Raw genomic sequence first — 9,353 nt, forward strand, 5'->3', positions numbered from 1 at the left:
TCTCTCATGATTTGCCTCCTTCACTCTCCCTAACTCTATTTCCCCCTTCCCTTCCCCATGGTTCTGTTAAGTTTCACCTGTTAGACCTATGAATGAAAACATATGGTATCTGTCCTTCTCCGCCTGACTTCTTTTGCTTAGCATGACACCCTTGAGGTCCATCCACTTTGCTACAAATGGCCGGATTTCATTCTTTCTCATTGCCATGTAGTATTCCATTGTATACAAATCAAGAGACTATAGATGCTGGTGAGGATGTGGAGAAACGGGCACCCTTCTACATTGTTGGTGGGAATGTAAACTTGTGCAGCCACTCTGGAAAACAGTGTGGAGGCTCCTCAAAAAATTAACAATAGAACTCCCCTATGACCCAGCAGTAGCACTGCTAGGGATCTACCCAAGGGATACAGAAGTGCTGATGTATAGGGGCACATGTACCCCAAAGCTCATAGTGGCACTTTCAACAATTGCCAAATCATGTAAAGAGGCTAAATGTCCATCAACTGATTAGTGGATCAAGAAGATGTGTCCCCTTTCCTTTTTAGCAGTAAGCTTGACCCTCGCATGTCAGCATCTGCTCAATTTTCCATATTAGCTGCTGGAATGAATAAGGAGCCAGGGGTCGGGGTTAGAGTGGTGGCGTTGAACTCCTTGTAGAAGTCAACATGACCATATTTTGAACCTCTCTTTCACTAGAAGCTAACTTTCAAACTCATCAGTGAATTCATATTTATTATTTATTGAGTAGGGGATGCATTCTCTAGGATGATTCAAAAAGGGGAAGAGGGGCAGGCTGTTTCAAATGTCCCATCCCCATAAGTATCCTGATCAAGTGAACACCAGAGAACACTGAATGTAACGAGTTCCTGGATCAGAACGAAATAAGGATTGATTATGAGGCTCAACAGGTGCTTAACTATATGGAACAAAAGCACACTGAGATCTGTATCTGTTAAATGTCTGTGATGGTCAGCCAGTCCTGTGTGCATGTATTAACTGTTCTCAAAATTCACACTTGAGAGCACTTAATTTGAAGTGTGACTGAGTTATGTTTGCAAACGGGGAAAAGGAGAGGCGAATACAGCTGCACTGTTATCCAAATTCCCAATGTCTTCAACATTTTGCTATGCACATGGAAGAAAGAAACTAGGTTCCTTTACAAGTTGAACAAGCCATATGGCCCATGGGGTGGGGACTGCAGGAGAAAGCTGGGTGAAGCCTCAGTTCTCCAATTCTACTTGCCACAAACCTGAGGAGGAAAAGATAATCCTTAAGTAATGAAGTTCCTCATCCAGTGGTTCCCAAATTTTGCCACACATTACAACCTGGGAAGATTAGAACCTGAAGAGATTTTTTAAAAACTCTGATACCCAGATTCATGCCATGCAATTAAATCAGGATGTCTCAGGACAGGGGCAGGCCATCAGCATTTCATAAAGATCACAAGGTGATTGCAAGGGCAGCACATTCGGAGCCACTGCCCGAATGCTTCCTGACGTCACATGCATTTAACTAACACTTAATCTTCTCAATTACCCTGAGAAGGAGGTGCTGTTACAGCCTCATTTCCCAGATGAGGAAACTGAGGTTCAGAGAGATTAAATAAGTTGTTCAAGTTCTCAAAGCTGTTAAATAGCGAATCTGGAATTTGAATCCCACTAGTTTAATGTCAGAGTCTGTATGTTGAACTTTAATGCAGTACGGTCTCTCTGGGCATTTGTCTCCGTATCTGGCACCATCCCAACACATCTGATATATGATAATCCCACATCCATTCAATGAAAATTTATTAGGCACCTACTATGTAAATCACAGTCTTAGACACAGTGCAGGATTCTGCATAGATTCAAGGAAACATGGCTAACTCTGAACGACTCAAAGGGCCTTCCAGATATCCGTTGGTTGGTTGTCAATTATGTTAAATCTTAATCAGCCAAAGATAACCGGAGACAAAACTGTAGTCCAACAGAATCAAATCTATTGACCTGATGCATCAAGGAAGTGAATTCCAGAGGAATCTTAGGATGCTAGCTCTTGAAATAGAGGGGTGAGGATCATCTTTTGTAAGATCTGAGTTCCCACTAAAGGATTCTGAGGAGCATTGAAAGAGGCAGGGATGAAATCTGGATTGATTGCAATTCCTGAGGTGGAGTCGGAGGGAGTATTGACTAGGAGTTGGGCACTATAATGAGGCAGGGGTGGCTTGCAGTTGGGTATCCCCCAGAGTAAATGAAAAAGCAAAGCAGGTCTAAGGGCATCACTGGGAAGAAAGGAGTGATTGCTCAAAGGAGGTAGAAGTCATTACGGCATTTTACAACTGCTGCATGACCTTGGGAGAAACAGTGTTTTCTGCTACCTCTGCAGCTGGCTTTATCAGTCTGCTCTCTCAGCCTGATTAATAGCAAGGCTTCTTATTCCCAGGCCAAGATGATTTTCTTTCGCTCAGTCCCAGGCAAGTTTGACTCTTTCAGGTTTGGGCCCTTATTCAGCAGGGATGGACATGAGAGAAGAAAGTTGGTGCTCAGACCAACTATTAATAGTTTTGCTCCTTTTCAGCTATGTTGACAAATAATTTAATGGAAGATTGTATGTATAACTGGCAGATTCTGGATAAGGCCTGCATTTCAGTTAGTGTAGTATAACAATGTCAATTGTCAATAATTTCCAGGGTTTTTACTGTGGCTATATAAAATAAGATTAATATGGTATATCAAAATATTGGGGGAAACTTGGGGAAGAATACCTAGGGATTCTCTGTAGTATTTCTGCAGCTTCTTGTGAGCCTTGAGCTATTTCAAAAATAAAAATTGTAGATGATATTCAGTGGGTGAATAGGTTTCTGTTGATTATCTAAATACTTAGATAATCTAAGACTCTTAGAGGCAGTCTGACTTTACCTATGGTCTTCCTCAAATTATCCAAAATTGGTTGTACCAATATTCTATTATATACTAATATATATTATTATATACTGATGGACTTAAATCCACTGGATTTGAATACAACACCCAGTCGTGCTCTCAGTCAGTACCCATGGTATAGATCCCCAAGGGGTTGTTAATTTGGGACCAGTTTGTGCATTCACAAGATGCCACTTGAGTAGAGTCTGGAAGTGTGTGCTAGGTATCACTAGGTTAGGTTCCACATATGAGTGAAATTCTATGGTATTTGCCTTTCTCTGGCTGACTTATTTCACTTAGCATTACATCCTCTAGGTCCATCCATGTTGTTGCAAATGGCAAGATTTCTTTCTTTTTTCCAGCTGAGTCATATTCCACTGTGTGTGTATATGGACACTTTGACTGCTTCCATCTGGGCTATTGTAAACAATGCTACAATAAACATATAGACTTGTTGAGTCATTACATTGTATACCTGAAACTAATATAACACTGTATGTTAATTATCCTTCAACTAAAAGAAAAATCATCTGGTAGGGAAAGGAGTGTCAAAGCTGTGCTAGGCAAAGGGAAGAGCAGGAGGAGAGGAACACAGGTACAAATGTCAAGGTATATCAGGGAAGTAATAGTTTGATGGGGCTGATGGTTGGAGTAGGTGGGGGGCCTGGTGGAAGAACAACCTGGAAAGATAAGTTGGAGCTGGAATGTGACAGTCTGGGTGTGATTTTCCTCTCTCTGAAATTAAGGACTTTGGACTTTTCTGTAGTACTTACTACATCTGCTCGGTGTCAAACTTACTTGTGTAAGTATCTTTTCTCTCCAACCCAATTCTAAGTTGCTTACAGAGGTGGTCCAAGCTTGGTTTCTCTGTATAGCATCTCTACACATCTAGCTGTGTGTTTTGCACTTAGTAGGTGCTAATAAAAACTGTCTTAGCAATGAATAGTATAGCACAAAGATGTAATGGATATTCCTTCTCAGAATATCTGAAGTTCTGAGATAATGTTGAATGAGGTGTCTACCAGCAGGCCAATGAATGTAGCCCACAGAAAAGCACACAAGCTCTCTTTATGTCTGGTTTTGATGACCATGAATGGCCATGCCCTGCCACCTTTGACACATGCCCCCCATTGCTCCTGAACCCTGTCATGATGGCATCCTTTGAAAAGAGGTAACGTGCCTTCCTCTAACCGATTTAGCATTATACTCACACTTCCCTCTGTTTAGCTCTGTTCAGGGGTTGCAGAAATGCCTTACCTCTCCACCACCTGCTCTAAGGTTTTCTTCCCTAGAGCGAATACAATACTTCGGACAGGACCTGGGGATGGTAGGTAAGGAACTCCTGAAGCAAGAAATTTTTCTCCAGGCTTTGGCTGGCATACATTAAATAAGGGGATCTCCACCATGCCTGTTGGTGATCTTTTCCCCTTTCACCTCCTGAAAGAAATGTTGCATTGCTTAGACAGCTCGGATGGCTGGGTATGGAAATGGGGGCACTTCTGTTCCTGACAACCTCATTATGTGGTTACCAGGAACAGACACTGCCCAGGTTGTCACGACAACCGGCAACGATTCAAAGCTTCTGTGAAAGGTCTATATCTCTGGCAAATAATCAGCCTTTAGTGTTCAGCAGATGCTGAGCTGAGAAGCCAATCACAGGTGAGCCGGGAAAGCATGACATCATAGTCCAGCAGGTCCAAAAAATAAATTAAGATTTGGTTTTCTATTTCTCTCCTTGGTTCTTTGTCCCCTAGATTTTGTCCTTTACTTTCTCCTTCTCTCTCTCTCTCTCTCTCTCTCTCTCTCTCTCTCTCTCTCTGTGTGTGTGTGTCTCTCTCTCCCCCTAGTAAAGCAGGGAGAGCAATGAAACCAACTTTCCAAATTCACTTTACTCTGAAATTTGAATTAGGTTCCAGCAGTGCAGTGAGTGTGTGGGGAAGGAATGTATAATGTGATCCGCTTAGGAGCAAAATCAAACAGAGCATCAGCTCAATTAAATAATGTGGTTTGTTATGTGGGACCATGGTGGATGTGGGGCTAATTAAAACCAAGTCAGAGGAGAGGAACTTCCTAATTCTCATATTAATTCATCCACAGCCACGTGCATTTAATTGTCTTCTGCTTTTCCTTTGCTAATTCCCTGATGGAAGGTAGGAGGGCAGAGGTTGTGAGCTCCTGAATGCTTGTAAGTTCTAAGGGGCAGGTCCCTAACCAATGCTAATTATAGTGAAGGAAGGTGAGGAAAGACGTGCCCCCCCTATTTCATTCCCAAGGTCCCACAATATGGGGAACATAATGTAAATGGGGACTCATCAAGTCTATTAAGGAGGTGTGTAGCTCTAAAATCTGTTAAATCCACTATTGTTCCATTAGCCATTTGCATCAATACAAGAGCCTAGGGAGATAGCAGGTCAAGTTTCACAGAAGAGAAAACTAAAGCCCAGGGAAATTTGAGTCTTGCTCAGGGTTTCCTGACCAGAAGCTCAACTGGAATCTGGGTCTCCTCATTCCCTTGGCAGAACTCTTAAGCCCCAAGAGGATGGTGATTTCCTAGACCTGGTCTTCCCTCTTTCCTCCTCCTCTGTTTTTTTTTTAATTTTTATTTTTTTAAACTTTATTTATTTTTGAGAGAGAGACACACACACAGAGTGTGAGAAGGGGAGGTAAAGAGAGAGAGGGAGAAGCAGGCTCTAGGCTCTGAGCTATCAGCACAGAGCCTGACACAGGACTTGAACACATGGGCTGTGAGATCATGACCTGAGCCAAAGCCAGATGCTTAACCGACTGAGCCACCCAGGCAAACCTCTTGGAATTCTGAGGCTCCTTGCTCTTTGCCAGCCAGGTTCCCCACCACGTTGCATCCAAATGGAAATGAGTGGAGTGAGGGGAGGAAGGAAGGGACACAGTAGAGTCTGACTGCACTGATGGCAACAAGTTGCAATGAACTGGGCCCAATGAAGGAGGGGTGGGCACAGTGCTCTCAGCTAACACCTTAGGCACTAGCTGCCCAGCCGCGTTCTTTTGTATTCAGAGCAGGAGGGGGAGTTTTTGTTTTGCTTTTTTTTTTTTAAGACCAGCTGCTTTAATAAAAGCTGTGAAGACTGAGAGCCACAAAGACCCAGAGTCCACCACTGGGAATGATTTCTGGCTGTAGGACTTGAGGCAGGGGATGGGAAGAGAGTCAGGACATCCACGCTGCTTTTGCCCAGTGGGTTGTACATTTCTGCCCCTCTGTGCCTGCCGAGGTGTGGCTCAACTCAGCCTGGCATACTATAGCCTTCATTTCCACACCTGAACTGTGGACCTAGCATTCAGACCCCCTTCAGGACAGCACTTGGTCTGCTCTATTTGCTTTGTTTTTGTCTCCATCCAAAGAAAGCTTTATTTGCCCTTTTTAATGTTTCTTATGTGCACATATTGTATATTTATTATAAAAAATGTACAGACATGGCAGAAGTGTATAAAGAAAACAGTTAATGACCTCCACGATGCCCACATACCCACATGTCTTCCTTCCCACCTTTTTAGTTCCCAGAGTTACTCTCTTAACAGTTTAGTGTATGATGCCAGATTAACCTCCCCCCCACATTTTAAAACAAAAATAATACTACATATGCCATTCTGCAACTTTTTTCACTCAAGAATGTGTCAAGATGTGCTTCTGTTGCAATACCTAACAATCCACTCGATTCTTTTTAGCTGGCATATAGTATTCTAAAATAGGCATGCACTCTATCTTCTTCAAAGCTTCCCGTATTGAGGGACATTTAGGTTGTCCTTTTTATATATAAGAGTTTTTCTTTCGAACAAACATATGAGAACATATCTTCCCGTGTTTTTGTGAGTGTATCCATAATCAAATTCTTTGAGCTAAAATCGCTTGGTCAAGTGGCTCATGCATTTCAACTTTCCTAGGTATTGCCAGCTTGCCCTTTTAAATAAAAAGGCTGTGCCATTTTACCCTCCCATCCATGCTATATGAGAGGAGCAGTGTTCCTTTTGTCTGGGATTTGACTGGAAGGGTTTGGAGATAGTTGCAGTTTACTTCCGTTGCTGTGAGCCTCATCCCAGAGCCTGTTGCTTCTCCTGTGACTCTAGGGGCTGGTTGGGTTGGTGAGAGCCACAGGAGAAATATAACTGACGTTGCCGTGTAGGGTGGTAGAAAGAATACAAAACGGAGAATAGGAGACCTGGCTTCCAGGACCTTCTCTGTGGGGCATTGGATAGGCTACTTTAAGCCCCTGAGTGTCCATTTGCTCACCTATGAAATGTGGATCATAGTATGCTGTTGTGGTTATTGTGAGCATCAAACCGGGAGATACAAAAGCGGTTTGTAACCTGAGAAACAGGATACACTTGCCAAGTTGTTATTACAGTAGCGTTGTCATTATATCCTTAAATTAACAAGCTTGGAGAAAGAAACCAGGGAAAGTGGGAGTTGAGTGGGAAAAATTACACAGATGAAATCTTCACCTTCCCTGAAAGTTCCCATATAGTTGTCCTACATTCTTGGAGAGCAAACCACTTTGGTAGTAAAGACTGCTTTATGGTACCAAGAAGAATATAGGTTATTACCCTTTCACGGGTAGACTGAAGTCTTTCATGCTGGGCCTGGCTTCTAAGTCCAGTTCTCTTTCTATGACTCATCTATGCTTTAATTTGTCAGGCACCTAATAGGATTTTGGCCCCATGCTACTTTCTATAATCACCAGTGAGAGAAGAAATACACACATGAAATGCTTAAATAACTGTGTGCTGTGACTACATAAATAGCTCTGAGTTATAGCTGAGGTATATGGGAGGATTAGAGTGAAATCAAATACCTTTTAATTACAATTTAAATCAATAGCCCAGAAGAACAAGTTAAATCATTAGCCAGAAAAAAAAACCCAGTTTTATCTTTCAATTTCTTAAAAATTAAAATGTTCTTATTGTTTAAAATAACCCAAACAAGTGCATTTTTACAAATCAGAGATGCAACATTAAGTAAATGCTCATTCATTTAGATCAGTGATTTTTAGATTACTCTTACCATGATGCAAAAACAAAAAAAATCAATGTGATGGGCTACTTTCTTTAACCCCAAAGTTAATTAAAAAGATATCTGTAAAATCATTGAAAGCAGAACTACCGTGATTTCAACCTATTAATCAGGGATTTGAGAAGGGTGATGGCTGTTTTTACATTAGGAGAAAACCACCAATAAAAAGAAGGCTATTTAAAAATGACTAGTATTTTTTAAAAAATCCAATCTAATATACTCCGTTTTTTTCCAAAGCAATATATATTTTAACAAAACCAATAATACCTAGAAAAAGCATGGGTGGACACCCAGGTATGTCAGTCATTAAGTGTCCAAATCTTGATCTCAGCTCAGGTCCTATCTCATGGTTAGTGAGTTCGAGCCCTGCATCCAACTCTGGGCTGACAGTACAGAACCTGCTTGGGATTCTCTCTCTCCCACTCTGCCCCTCCCTTGCTCCTGCTTGAGTTCTCTCTCTCACTCTCTCAAAAATAAATAAATAAACATTTAAAAAGAAAAAGCATGGGCCTTGGATGCAGACAGATCTAAATACAAATTCCATCTCGGACTTTCTGCAATGTTTATATAATCATCATGTACACATAAATATACTTTTATTTAATGAAAATAAAAAGTAACATGTAAAGTGATGCTTTTAAAAAAACTCTGGAGTATGTATTTTACTTAGTCTTTTTCCACCCTCTTTCCTGCCTTGTCATAGATTAGAAGGCACATTGTTCTTTTTTTCAATTTCCAACATCATCAAAAACTTTTAATTTTTTTAATATTTATTTGTGAGAGAGACATAGACAGAGTGTGAGCAGAGGAGTGGCACAGAGAGACATACGCACAAAATCCGAAGCAGGCTCCAGGCTCTGAGCTGTCGGCACAGAGCCCCACATGGGGCTCAAACCCACAAGCTATGAGATCATGACCCGAGCTGAAGTTGGACGCCCAACCCACTGAGACACCCAGGCACCCCTCAACATCATCACAGTTTAAAATCAATTAGTCCAAAGAGGTAGTCCATTCTCCCAACGTCCCCAGATATTGTCTCTGTGAATTTAGAGGCCTGTTGTGTGACTTTTCCTAAAAGTACCTTGGCAAATATATTAGTTCACCCTCCCTCATAAAACTTGTATTGTTAGCATTATGGAGAAATGCTTGGGGGATGTTATGCAGTGTTGAGAAAATTGGATAAAAGTGTACTGTGGAGGGTCATAACCCATTTTGACCATTTAAGTATGCCAAGGTATATTTATCTTTACAAAAATAAGTTTGAAAGTGGAGAGGTGTCTGTTCATATCTTCTGCCCATTTTTTCACTGGATTATTTGTTTTGTGATTGTGAAGTTTGGTGAGTTCCTTGTACATTTTCGATATTAGCCCTTTATCTGATATGTCATTTGCAACTATCTTTTCCCATTCTGT

Source organism: Suricata suricatta, chromosome X (assembly GCF_006229205.1).
Source record: "Suricata suricatta isolate VVHF042 chromosome X, meerkat_22Aug2017_6uvM2_HiC, whole genome shotgun sequence".
In the NCBI taxonomy this organism is placed as follows: Eukaryota; Metazoa; Chordata; class Mammalia; order Carnivora; family Herpestidae; genus Suricata; species Suricata suricatta.